This window comes from Plecotus auritus (genome assembly GCF_963455305.1).
Source record: "Plecotus auritus genome assembly, chromosome: 1".
Taxonomy (NCBI): domain Eukaryota; kingdom Metazoa; phylum Chordata; class Mammalia; order Chiroptera; family Vespertilionidae; genus Plecotus; species Plecotus auritus.
This window is the reverse complement of record NC_137770.1, coordinates 58770705-58785479: the sequence shown is the minus strand read 5'-3', so window position 1 is coordinate 58785479 and position 14775 is coordinate 58770705. Positions and strand designations below refer to the sequence as shown.

At 41.2% G+C, this 14775-nt stretch overlaps 1 pseudogene across 1 annotated transcript; it reads left to right on the top strand.

Moving 5' to 3' along the window:
- Window positions 1-9183: 9183 nt before the first annotated feature.
- LOC308234284 (large ribosomal subunit protein uL30m-like) lies at window positions 9184-10712 on the top strand (annotated as a pseudogene). Its single transcript has 2 exons — window positions 9184-9330; window positions 10218-10712. The product of its transcript is annotated as a large ribosomal subunit protein uL30m-like (transcript).
- Window positions 10713-14775: the final 4063 nt, after the last annotated feature.

The following is a 14775-nucleotide window of genomic DNA, read 5'->3' as shown; positions in this document are numbered from 1 at the left end:
ATATGCATGATACATGTTAATAAACTTCTGTTCATTTTTTTCTTGTTAATCTGTCTTTTGTTATAGGTTCCTCAGCTAAGAACTTCGAAGGGCAAAGGATAATTATTTTTTCTCCCCTACTAACCAATTTGGGATTCAAATGTAGTTATTTCAAAGTCATACTCTATTTGTAACCCTTCCTACACTTTGACCTCAGGGCTGTGCCCTGAGTACACGTGGCAGGTGGCCAGCCGCCAGCATCGTGCTGTAGAGAGGAGTGTCTGGCCCACTTACAGATCTGCTGACCTCTGCACCTTGCTGGCCTAAGGTGACACCTTGTCCAGCTAAGGTGTCTTAGTCTCTGCTGTGTGCACCACTAGCCGTCACCTGCTTGGATGCATATGGTGCTTGCCTGGGCCTCCCGCTCAAGGTGTCTGCTCTGGATCTTGTCCAGGAATCACATAATCCCAGAAAACCCATGGAAAACTATAATCACAGGCTGTTTCTGTGTCTCAACACCCCACCCCACCACTGCTACTCTATTATCACTCCTGTGTTTGTGTGGGGCATTCTTTAAGACAGTGTCCTCCCAAATTCTCGGACAAAAAATAATGCCCAAACCCCCCTTCTCTAGGAATCGGAAGCTCGAGGTTCTATCCTCCCCTATCCCCATTCATGCAGCCTGAGAATCCTGCCCTCCTCAGCCTTTGCTCTGAGCTTTCTCCTTCCAAGCCAAGAAGGGTTTGGTTGACTTTTCATGTGATGGGAAATTGCCATGAGCTCATGTCCTATACTCTATGGTTTACATAAAAAACTCTAGCCCTAGCTGGTTTGGATTAGGGGATAGAGCATTGGCCTGCGGACCAAAGAGCCTCGGGTTCAATTCCAGTCAAGGGCACATACCTTGGTTGCACGCTCCTCCCCAGGGCTTATGCAGGAGGCAACCAGTCAATGTGTTTCTCTCACATTAGTGTTTCTCTCTGTCTTTTCCACTCTCCCTAAAAATCAATGGAAAAATATCCTCGGGCCCTAGCTGGTTTGGCTCAATGGATAGAGAGTTGGCTTGGGGACTGAAGGGTCCCAGGTTCAATTCCAGTCAAGGGCAAATGGCTGTGTTGCTGGCTTGATCCCCAATAGGGGGCATGCAGAAGGCAGTCCATCAGTGCTTCTTTCTCATCACTGATGAGAATGTTTTAGAAGTTGAAAACAAAACAATGCAGAACAAAACCCTGTTCTATCTCAAATGGCTGGCCTTTGCAATTGGTGTGCAGATTTGGCTCCTTTGCCCCCCAGTCCTTTCCTGCCCTGCCCCCTTCCCACTCTCTGGTTTGCTGCTGATGCCTGCAGGCCCCTATAGCAGCTCGCTCTGGCTGGGTTCAGCCACTGTGTGTGAAGAGAGAAGTCAGCATTTCTCTCTGTCTCAGTGGTATCTCTGGCAGAGGCTGCTGTATGCCACTGCGGGTCCAGCTTCCTGCACTAACAGTCCCTTCCTTTGCCTCTCCAGTCTTTCTGGTGTTCATCTCTGGGTGACCTCACCATCCACTCTGTTTTCTCATCTCTTGAGAATCCAATTACCTACATTATGTTTCCTCTTTTTTGAGTTCTGTTTTCCTGGTTAGAGCCTAAATATACCCCTGGTTTTTAAGACTCTTGCTTTTGAAATGGGCTTCAAGGGTTAAATAATGATTCTGTGCATTCCTGCTGTTAAAATCCTAATCCTTCTTAATGCAAACAGGCTAAAAATTAGAGGGCAAGTTGTAGTCACAGAAGTACAAGAATAACATTAATATATTTCAAAATATGTCATGACCCACTGGCCAGTGTGGCTCAGTTGATTGGAGTGTCATCCCGTGCACTGAAAGATGATGGGTCCATTCCTGGTCAGGGCACACAGGGCATATGTGGGAGGCAACCAATTAATGTTTATCTCTCTCCCCCCAAAAATAAAAATAAAATATTGCATTCATTACATTTTTACTTCAATAGACATTTTAAATCCTCACCTAAGGTTATTTTTTCATTTGTTTGTTTGGTGTGTTTTTTGTTTTGTTTTGTGTGTGTGCTTACAGAGAGAGTGGAGGGGAGGGAGGGAAGAGGGGAGAAAGAGAAAAACAGTGATGAGTGAGAGACACATCCATTGGTTGCTTCTCACAAGGTGGGGGAGGTGGGGGGCGGGGCAGGGGTGGTTTGAGCCTGCAACTGAGGTATGTGCCCTTGAAGGGGAGGAGGGAGTCCAGACTCTGCCTGAGGAAGAAATTTGGAGAAGAGCCTGGATCATTGATTGGAGCCTCAAAGAAACCAGTCCCCCCCCACTCCCACGTCACTGATTGAATTAGTTATAATCTCTTCTTCCCCACATTTAAAGCAATATAGTTTTAAACTACATATTGTCTTATCTCTGCTAAGAAAACTGTGCTGTTTGGTGTTCCATGAACACATTACCATGCCTTTCTGCCTCTGTGTGGGTTTATGCAGCACTCTTCAGCCCAGCCTGTTGAAATGCTACTTGAACTTCAAAACTCAAACACTGGCCGTAGCTGGTTTGGCTCAGTGGATAGAGCGTGGGCCTACGGACTGATGGGCCCCTCGCGCCCCCCCCCCCCCACCCCCGTTCGATTCCAGGCATGTACCTTGGTTGCGGCACATCCCCAGTAGGCGGTGTGCAGGAGGCAGCTGATCGATGTTTCTAACTCTCTCCCTCTCCCTTCCTCTCTGTAAAAAAATCAATAAAATATATTTTAAAAAAACCTCAAACACTGTACTACCTCATCCAAAAAACTTCTAACTTCTTGGAGTTATTCTTTCCTTTTATTTTCCATAGAACTTCTTGTCTGAAATTTGACATTTATTCTGCTTTGAAATATAGATTATTGAGGTCTTGTCTTTTCCCCACTAGACTACAGGAGCATTTAAGGCATCATATGCATCTTAATTTTGATCCTCTGCAGCCCCTGGCATGAAGCTTCCCACAGAGCAGGCACTGGAGATTGGTCTCGCTCAAATGGTGAGAAGATGAGTTCTCCATCTAGTGGCAAAACTGAAAAATTGCATGCAACTTTTGCTTTAATTGAACTCAGTTATGATACTCTCTCCCAAAGTACCTCATTGATACTACAGATTGTTTCAGTTTTAATCTATATGAAGGCATGCATGGTGTTACTTCTCAAGAAGACATAAATCTCTCTTATGGCATTTTTTCAGTTTTAAATCATTTTCTATTTTTCGATTATAGTTGACATACAATATTATATTAGTTTCAAACGTACACCCCAGTGATTAGACATTATATAGTTACAGAGTGATCATCCTGATAAATCTCATACTCCAAATAAGCTGAATGCATAATAAGTAGTTAATAAGTTTTTCTGAATGTATAATGAATGAACAAATGGATGGACGAATGAAGTACCTAAATCTTAGTATAAAGAGATTTATAATAAATATGTGCTTATTTTTACAAAAACTATATCAAAATTTTAGGCAACTGTTGACTACTAAAAATCTGGAGTGATCTAAACAGTCTTCTTTGAAAACTTTGGTTACAGCTTGTTGAAATGTTTAAAATAAATGATATATCTGAGATTTGCTTCAAAATACTCTGGAGGACAAGGGGAAGTGGGATGGGGCACAGATGCAATGAGATCGACTGTAAATTGATACTTATTTAAGTTGGGTTGAGGGTACGTGAGGATTCATTGTACTATTCTCTTAACTTATATGTTTGTCTGAAACTTCCATGATAAAAAGTTTTAAAGTTACATGTAAATTAATAAGGGATTGAACATTAGAAAGATTGTAAAACATTTTCACAACTATGAAATAATTTATTAATATTCCCATTTCTCCTACTTCTTTTAGAAAGATAATTCTATGCATACATAATGGAAGGAAAGCATTTTTAAAGATCATAGACATGTCATTGGCTAGATGATCTGACGTTTATTTAGATGTTGCATTTAACCTGTAATGGACCTAATTTTAAGATATTACCGGAACTTTGCATGCAGAACAGACTTCTATAAAAGCAAATCATTCCCCCATTGACTTCCATTCCGTTTTGAAAGCGTGCTCGCCTACCTCCTGTCTGCTAATGAGAGCGCAAGGTAGGAGATGGGGAGTGCAGAAGCTCATAGGAGCCTGGCATTTTGCGTTGATCTAGAGCTCAAGGCAGGTATCCGATGCAACAACTTTTTGTGTTTTCTGCCTGGATCAAGAAGCCAGGGAGAGCAGGAGTTTGCTCCAACAGATGCCATCCTCAAGCTGACAGCCGCTTTGCCTGATTCCGTTATCAGTCTGGGGAGTTGCTCATCTCTTGGCAGAATTCAATTAATAAGGGAGTTTTAATTATTACATATCTTCCATATGAGTGTTAATTTGGGGGAATAGAAAAAAATATATGTCTTTGTCCCTGGTATCAAGCAGCCTGAAGACTTAAAGGGCTCAGGAACAGCCTAGCTTTAATGCATTATCTGATATTTTCCACCCAGAACTAGAAGAAAACCATTACAAGGTTGAATGCCATATTCTGGGCATTCATTGAAGGAATCAGGACCATGGAGCCAAAATCATCCAGTGACAAAACTTCCTCGTGAAATAAGCCATGGAACGGATGATGTAGTGGGCCTGGGCAGAAGACCAGGTGGCTTGTTTCCAGGCAGAGCGCGACGTAGCTCTTCTCCTAAAGACGCCCGATACATAACCAGGCATCTCTGTGCAGGAAGATCATCTTGCTTGGGCATCTTTGCCTCTAGAATAGAGAAAAGAAACCAAATATGAATTTGTTTTAATGGAAGTCTCTTCACTGGGATCTGTCCTCACCCACAACTCACATACACACTTCATGTAATGCTGTCCAGTTACAAAGGTGGTTGGAGAAAGGCCGAGACCCAGAAGCACAGGTGTGGAGGGAAGCAGCCAGCAGGAGGAGAGGCCTAGCAGTTTAGGGTGCTTGCAGCTACAAGTCACAGTAAACCGTACGTGTGGGTTGCTTCATCTCAGCTCACCTCCCCTGCGCCTTCTCAGGGAGGCCCTGAATTTGTAGTGGAAAAAGTACTGAGCCATGGCCAGGCAGCATGAGTATTGCCCTGTTTTTCCATCTGAGCAAGGAGAGGGGGTGATCTAACTTCTATAAGATATCAGTTCTAAAGATCCAGGAATCAGGAAATAAGTGATGAGATAAAAACATGTAGACCACTGGAGAGGGGCAAACACAGGAGGGGTTTACAGTGTGGGCCTCCAGAGAACCGGAGTTTCCTGTGGGTGGATAGCAAATCTTTGAGAAGTAGGAGGAACCCGCCCTCACTTTGTGATTATGTTCAAAGCCCCAAATTGACCTTAGCTTTTTGGAACAGTTAAATGAAGGTATCCACCACAGTGCTCAATAAAGGTTAGCCTTCTGCTCCCTCCCTTCCTGTAGGTGAAGCCCACTTCCCCTATTTAGGACCACCTCACGAAGACAAGAAAAAGAAGCACTTCTGATTTGCAAATGCAAACATATGCCTAACTCACTTCCTTTACAAAAGAACTTTTTAATTTAAAAAATATATATTAATATAGCATAATTTTGCAAAGACCACAGTCGACTCCAGTCACCAAATTAAAAATAGAAATATAAAAAGATTACATTTTTATTGGAATTCAGTTGGATCTGAGAAAGTTTCCATTTACAGAGTCACACAATAAAATAGTAGCTTAATCAAAGGTTTGTTTAATGCAAATATTTGGCATCCACCAGAAAGACCATAAGGCTATTGTCAAATCAGTTAAAATTTTTGTTACAAGCAGTAAGGGAGGCCATCTGCTGTGGTTGGCAAAGAAATTAACATATTTCAAAATGCAAACACATCTCAGTCTCCACCTACAAATCTCAAAGCAGGCATCTTGGCTATAGACAATTTGGATCTAAGATTTACTCCAATGTCTTCAAATAGGCAAGAGGTATTAGATAAATGTTCTATTTATTGCTCTGATGAAGGATGACAATTTCTTAGCTTAATATTTTGTGCCTTCTTGAGAAACTCTATTTGAAAGCATTAGTGGCAATTCAATTCAGCAAACTAGGATAGTGCCCATGCTATAGACAAGTCATTGGACTTGGTGCTTTGAGGCATACAAGGAAAGGGGGGGACCTTTAAGGAGCTTCCAATTTAGTGGGGATATGGACACATACATGCTTGTACATACAAAGTATAAAGAATACTATCGTAGAGGCCACAGGAGTCTTCTTATTTTACAGGCAGGGGCAAAGGCTTCCCCCTCAGATGGTGGTTGAGGTAGACTTGAAGTATGATTCATTAAAAAAAAGGACATCCTGAGCAAGACTTAGAGGCATCAGAGTGTGTGCTTTGTTCAGGAAACAACTCGTGGTTCTATTTTTCTCAATTCATTTTGTAAAATGAAGCTCACAAAGTTGTGTGGGAACAATAGTGGACATCTGTTCTGAGTTTTTTGCCTGGCTTGGATTCCCCTTCTTTTGGAATCAGCCCCCTAATTTTCTTTTAGGGAAACTATCCCTGCCTTCTTTTCAGCTCATGGGACTTGAAGCTGCGTGTGCAATGCCATGAATACCATCCAAAGGAGCCTGGCGTTTAAGTAATATCTCTATCTCTATCTCTATCTCTATCTCTATCTCTATCTCTATCTCTATCTCTATCTCTATCTCTATCTCTATATCTATCTATCTATCTATCTATCTATCTATCATCTATCTATCTATCTATCTATCTATATCTTTGTTGTTGTATATATATAGATAGATAGGTACCTATCTATCTATATATATATCTTTGTTGTTGTTGTTAATCCTTACCAGAGGATATTTTTCCATTGATTTTGGGGGAGAGTGGGAGAGAGAGGAAAAGACAGAGAGAAACATTGATGTGAGAGAAACACATAGACTGGTTGCCTCCTGCACGAGCCCTGGGGAGGAGCCTGCAACCAAGGTATGTGCCCTTGACTGGAATCGAACCCGGGACCCTCTGGTCTGCAGGCCGATGCTCTATCCACTGAACCAAATGGACTCAGACTAAATAATATATTTTAAATATCTTATTTACTAGAACAGGGAATCACAAAGCCATTTTAAATAAAAAAATGTTCAAACATATACAGAAGTTTTTTAAAAAAATCTATATAAATTCATACCCAGACTAAATAATTACCAAGGTTTTATCGCTTTCCTTTGTCTTTTACCCAAGTATTTTAAAGTAAATCCCAGACATCCTATGTTTTCACTTCTACACATTTTAGTGTGATCGCTAAATAGTACTGAGATTTTCTTACAAGTGAAATGCTATTATCATGACTAATGATTCCTTGCAATTGACTAATACCCAGCCCATATTCAAATTTCCCCAATTACCTCAAAAATATCTTTTTCTGCTGATTTGTTTGAATCATGTTCTAAACAAGGCCCACACATGGCATGTGGTTTTTATGGCTCTTAAGTCTATTTTAACCTATGGCAGCCCTCCTCACCCCACTTCCTTTTTCTTTTTGCTACTGACTTGAGAAAACCATGTCAGTTGTCCTTGAGAATGTTCTTGATTCCAGACTGGTCTTGTTGTGTTGCTGTGGTGTTATTTAATTTGCTCCTCTGTCTCCTGCATTTCTTGTAAATGGAAGTTACCCAGTGTCTGCTTGTCCCATGTTTATCAGTAGCAGTGCTAAGACTGATCAGTGGGTTAAGGTGGCAATGGCCTGATTCTTCCACTATACAATTTCTTATCCATCTCCTACCTATCAATTTCATCTATTGATGATCTTTGCCTGGATTATTTATCAATAGGGATTGTAAAGTATTGATTTTGGTAATTTTATCCCTCTTTCCACACTTATTACCTGGAATTTTTTACTAAAGGAAAATTTTCTGTATCAAATATGGATATTCGGTTATCCTAAATATAGTGGATATAGGAAAGGCAAATTTCTTTCTTTTTTAAAAAATTTTTTTACTGCTTTCAGAGAGGAAGGGAGAGGGATAGAGAGATAGAAACATCAGTGATGAAAGAAAATCACTGATTGGCTGCCTCCTGCACGCCTACCACCTGGGCATGTGCCCTGACTGGGAATTGAACCTCCTGGTTCATAGGTCGAGGCTCAACCTCTGAACCACACCGGCCAGACAGCAAATTTTCTTATAATTGTCAATCTTCAACATCCTACTTAACTGAAAAATGTAAGATACAGAAAGCCACATAAAAAATACCTTAATAAATTATTGTAAGCAAACTTTTGTAACCCTAACCTACCTGTGAGGAATTAGAACTTTGGCAGCCATCCAAGAAGCCCTTTTTGTGTCCATTTACTGTGGTTTTTATGGTAACCATTTCTTGGCTTTTCTTTATGTTTTATCACCTATTTGTGCATCCCTAAACATTGTACTTTAGTTTCTTTATTTATATTTTTTAAATTTAATATGAACTTTAATAGACCTTTTAAAAGTCCCTTTTACTCTACAGGTTTCCCTTCCATTGCTCCCCACCCCTTAAATTTATTTCTTAAAAAAACTTGACTGCTTGATCAATGGAGTTTCCCAGACTCTGGATTTTACTGATTGCATCCCCACGACACGCTATTTCATGATCTATGTACTTTGCGTGTATTGGTAATTGGATAGAGAGACTTGATTAGATTTCAGTATAAGTTTTGGAGGCAAGACTACTTCATTGTGAGTTGTGTTCCTCTGTTATGAGACACACGTCTATTTGCCTCTTTTTATGATGTTGGTAGCTATCAATGCCTGTTGTCTGGATTGATTCAGTTCATTATGGGTTGAAAAATGATGATAGTCCAATTTTATCACTCCTTCCTCATTTATTAGCTAGAATATTTCTATATAGCGCCCCCCCCCATATGTTCTTTGGTTAATCAGGGGCACAGCTCATATAGGAAAGGCAGGAACCAGAGAACCATAGAATTAGAACATCACACAGTTACCATTTGCATAGTCTTGCATTATATATACAACAGTTTCAGCAAAATCACCTATTCTACCACCACCACCAATATTATTGAAAAGTTAAAAATATATAAAGTGCAAAAAATAAAAATTTAAAAAGAGTTTGCATATACTCTCTCCATTGTCTATAGTTGTATTCTAGGTATTTTAAGCTGAAAAAGACTTAATACAGGGAATTAGGTGCTTATGCATAAATGGGAGAACAAGTTTTAGACCAGGCCCCTAGAAATAACTCCCAGAACAATATGGTAGAGTCAGCCATCAGGGGCATGTGTTCATACCTGGAACCACTGGAGATCAGGAAGCCAGACCAGAAAGTTTCTGATACTGTTGCTGCTCCCATCACTGCCACCACTCGACGGCATCTTGCCATTCACAGAACTGATGACTTGGCACTGGAACATGAACCTTAGAACCTAAGAATCTCAAGAATGGACCCTAGAACACTGCTGCTGAAAAGCTTTGTCACTAGGACCTTGCTTGCAAGAAAGTCATCTAAAAGGGGGTAGGTAGGAGGACCACTTCTGCTTCATTTTCATACTCCAAATCTTTCAAGAATGCATCAAGTAGAGAGAATGTAATTCATATCCAGAACTCTGCTGTGAGGAAATCTAAAAAATGTCGTTTGGCTTCCCAGGATCTGCATACCATGAAGAGGCTGGGATGAAACTGAGCAAACCAATCCACAATATTTGCTGCAGCAATTTTTTGTGTCTTCATTCAAGATGTTGACAAAAATAAGGTTCGGAACCATGTGGCTCACTCCTGGAAGATGCTCTCCAGATGGATCAGATGGCTGTAATTTCTCTAACTTACCCAGGGTCATGGTTATAACTGGCAGTTGAGACTTAAACCCAATTCTGACACCAATAACTAAAATGCCTATATTGCCTTTCAATTTCATTCATTAATTTTTGTTTGTTGTTTAAGCAGCTTATAATCCACCTAATTTTATCTTTATCTTTTTTTTTGAGGACAACTAGGGAATAGTATTCAAATGCTGTGCTAACTCAGAGTATTCTATGATGCTCTCCTATTTATCAATCACAATAAAAAAGAGATGCCATGTCCCATGATGGGGAATCCATCATTGTTTGATGGTCCTCATGCTAATCTAACATTCCTCATAACTGTTTAAAACCTTCTGGAGGCTAGGTTGGTTAGAATATAAATTTGTGGGCAGATTTTGTGTGTAGAACTTGGTGGTCTCTCCTAGGCTCAGCTTCCTGTTAGTGGTAAGTACAGCCTGAACAGCATTTAGCAGCTGCTGCCTCTACAGAGGACAGTCACCACACGCAGGGCCAGGATTTTGCTCTCAATAGTTCAGAGCCTGCCAGGTAGACTACACACTGTGACAAAAGGTGTGGAGTCTCCATTTGTACAGATTGGATTCATCATAAATTTACCAAGTCAAGAATTCCAGATGAAGCATTTCAGCCTTCACCTGCAGATCATGAAAATATGGTGGGGATCCACAGCACTCTCATATCCTGTAAGCAGAATAAAAAATACAAAAAGACAACCATATTGGGGAAAAAATGAAATAAAGATGCTTGGATTAGAAAAAGTTCATACTCCTCAAGTTCATAAGAACATCCTTCAGTGAACGCAAACACTGAAAGTGGTTAAACACTTGGTAAGAATCAGACCCCTAAGGTTGCTGCAAGGACTTCCGACAGAGGAGGACATGGCTCACCCCTTCCTCCAGAGCACTGGGGAGTTAGTAGTGCGGTGGCATCTAAGGCCCGTGGACCAGGAAGCAATTAAGTCCTAATGCCAGAGCTGTTTCAGATTAAAAAGTGCGAATCATTTTATTTAAAGATGGTGAGAAAATGTTTTCATTAAAATATTTTAAATGCTAAAAAAAGACTTTGAATTTGCATTGAGTAATTATGACTTAAGCCAGAAATTAATTTCTCTCATGTAAAACACACCCAGAGGCAACAGTTGGGACCGGTAGGGCAGCTGCTCTCAGTCATCAGGGCCCAGGCTCATTTTATAGAGTTACTCCATCATCCTCAGCATGTGGCTTTACCTCAAAGTCCATGGTAGCCTATCAGAGTTCTACGGCATCACACATGCATCCCAGCCAGCAGGGAGGAAGGAGGGCAAGCAAGTTTAACACACTTTTTGATTACCTTCTTATGGCTCCTTGGTAAGTGGCTCCACGTAACTGCAGGGAGGCTGGAGCAGGCAGGCTATCTTGCAGATGGCTGGGAGAATGCTACTAGTGGCCAACAGCAGTCTCTGCGACAGTGACCTCAATTGCATCTTCCTTGTTATCTTGCAAATTTTCAAAATGGCAGGTGTCTTCTCCAGCACCTGGCACAGAGCCTGACATTTTTAGACACATTATTATTTGTTCAACAGACAACCAATTTTTTTTTATCTCCTGATGAAAATTTAAAAGGGTTAAAAAATATGAATTCACTTCTATGTGGAATCTAATGAACAAAATAAACTAACAAATAAAATAGAATCAGACTTATAGCTGTCAGAGTGGAAGGGGTAAGAGGCTGTGTGAAAAAGGTGAAGGGATTAAGCAAAGAAAAACACACACACAAAAAACACACTGCATAGCCAACAGAACAGTATGGTCATTATCAGAGGGAAATGGGGTGCAGGGAGGCAGGACAGGGGAAATGGGGCAGGTGATGGAAAGAGACATGACTTGGGGAGATGAACACACACAAAACAGATGATGTATTATAGAATTGTACATCTTAAACCTATATAATTTTATTAATCTATGTGTACTTAATCATCCTAATAAAAGAGTAATATGCAAATTGACCATCACTCCAACACACAAGAGGGCTGCCCCCATGTGGACACAAGATGGCCACCACAAGATGGCCAGCAGGGGAGGGCAGTTGGGAGAGATCAGGCCAGCAGGGGAGGGCAGTTGTGGGCGATCAGGCCAGCAGGGGAGGGCAGTTGGGAGGGACCAGGCCTGCAAGGGAGGGCAGTTGGGGGCGATCAAGCCTGCAGGGGAGGGCAGTTAGGGGTGACCAGGCCAGCAGAGGAGGGAAGTTGGGGGCAACCGGGCCTGCAGGGAAGGGCAATTGGGGGGACCCAGGCCTGCAGGGGAGAGGAATTGGGGGGTACCAGTCCTGCAGGGGAGGGAGGGCAGTTAGGGGTGACCAGGCCTGCAGGAGAGGGCAGTTAGGGGCAATCAGGCTGGCAGGGGAGCAGTTAGGCATCAATCAGGCTGGCAGGGGAGTGGTTAGGGGGTGACCAGGCTGGCAGGCAGAAGTGGTTAGGGGCAATCAGGAAGGCAGGCAGGTGAGCAGTTGGGAGCCAGCAGTCCTGGATTGTGAGAGGGATGTCCGACTGCCCGTTTAGGCCCGATCCCAGTAGGGATCCCAGATTGGAGGGGGTGCAGGCTGGCCTGAGGGACACCCCCCGCCCCCGTGCATGAATTTCGTGCACCGGGCCTCTAGTATTCAATAAAATGTGATTAAGTATACATCTAAGACATGTGCTTAATAAGCTATAAAACAAAATATTGTATTTAAATCTTATTTCTCCCTTGACTTACAATTTTATGTCATGTACTTCCATGGGGGGTGGAGGGGGGAGAACTTGAATAATTTAGAGAAAAATTTTAAAATATAGGTAAAATCCCAAAGCAACAAAAATTAAAAGGAAGCATAAAAGATATAGGAATTAGGGGTTAAAGAGAAATAAAATCCCCATACAATCAAACTTAATCATAAGTTTTAAACCAGAATGGAAATTTCAAAGAAGCCACCAGAATCAAATTTGTAGCCTGAACAAGTATCTTCAGTACTGCATAATGGTTAAGAACTAGGCTTTGGGACCAAATTCATCCCAGCTCTTCCTGTGATTAGCTTTTACCCCTCCAGTTAATCTCTGAGCTAAAATGTTTTCATCTGAAAAGCAATTTTCTTTCAGAATTGTTACAATGAGGAAAGGAGAATATAAGCAAAGCATTTAATAGTGTCTAGTGCAGGGGTGGGCAAACTTTTTGACTCGAGGGCCACAATGGGTTCTTAAACTGGACCGGAGGGCCGGAACAAAAGCATGGATGGAGTGTTTGTGTGAACTAATATAAATTCAAAGTAAAGGAGCGAAGGGGAGAGCAAGAGAACCGGATAGAACAGCCGGATCCGGCCCGCGGGCCGTAGTTTGCCCACGGCTGGTCTAGTGCAAGGAAATATACCATATATAGTATACCATTCTCATAATACATTTAATACGTAAAATTATTTTCCCTTCTCTCCAAAATTAAGTACTAGGTATAAAACCTATTTAGAAAACTTGTAGGGTTTTTAGTCTTCCTCCCCCAACCCCCACTTTCTACCCTTATAAGCAGATTATAGTTCCAGAGCTGGTCATATAGATTTTAAAAATTTCACATTATATACTAGTGTTAAATAAGCCCATCCACAAATTTGTTAATTCTAATTATTAAAAACACACAGCAATGTACATCAAAATCAACCTCTACTTTATAGATGTAACAAAATCAAAATTTTGGTTGTCTATTATGGTGACAGGTGCTGAGGCAATTACGGTTTATTTTTCAACTCAGAGAGGGAAGGCAGAATACCAGTTCACACTTTACAATAGCAAACAGTCTCCTTCTAAATGTCGTCCTTCCTAAGAACCTTCTTTTGTCCTGTTCTTGTTTCCTCGGTGTGAATTCTCACCCTTTTTACTACATAGCATATTATATATACCTCTACTTGGCACTTTTTAAAAAATATATATATTTTTATTGATTTCAGAGAGGAAGGGAGAGGGAGAAACATTGATGAGAGAGAATCATTGATTGGCTGCTTCCTGCATGGCCCTCACTAGGGATCAAGCCCCCACAACCTGGGCATGTGGCCTGACCGGGAATTGAATCATGACCTCCTGGTTCATAGGTCGATGCTCAATCACTGAGCCATGCTGGCCGGGCGGCACTTCTTAAAAAATACGTAATCAGTTATTTACAAAACTGAGCATCACTCAAAGGTTAGCACAAGATTTTAAGTCCCTAGTATCTTCCCTAGGTTATGGAACTCATTTTATTTTTATTGTATTGGGGTGACACTGGTTAATAAAATTATACAGGGTTCAGGTGCACAATTCTACAACACATAATCTGCGCACTGTATTGTGTTTACCACCCCAAGTCAAGTCTCCTTCTATCACCACTTATCCCCCACCACACACCCCACCCCATAATCACCACACTGTTGTCCATTGGAACTCAAGGAAATGAGCCCTCCGCAATACAGAATCAAGAATCTAAGCTAGTTGGCTTTTGACCTTGTTTTGTCCAATCAGACTAAATGGGGGTTGGAGGGTGGGATAGGAGATTCTAGGATTTTTTTCTCTCCGATAAAAGCTTGAGAGCTGCCCTTAACACCTTGTTTGGAATGTATAAAGATGTAGTATTTGGAGCTGTGGCAGCCATCCTGACCACGAGGCATTAGACACAGAAAAACAAAGTTGAAGATGATGGAACAGAAATACAGCATTTGGTTCTTCCAAAATTCTTAAGCTAAAAGTAACGGTCCTTATGGTTTTAGCCTGTTAGGTTTTCTTACTAGCAACCAAAGGCACCTCAAGTGTTATACAACCCCTCCCCGCCCCCGTTTTCATACTGATTTATTACATCCATTGGTTCTTGTTTATCCTTTCTTGAGTATTTAAAATTGTCTTTTCCATTATGTCACTGATAATCCTAAAATACCTATTTTAAATTAACATCTAGGTAGTTCATTATTTTTATCTTGAGTGATGGCTGATTGTCATTCTTAGGATTCGTTTCGTTTTCTTCAAGTACGTCAGAATTTTGGTTTGAGGCTCATCTGTTGGGA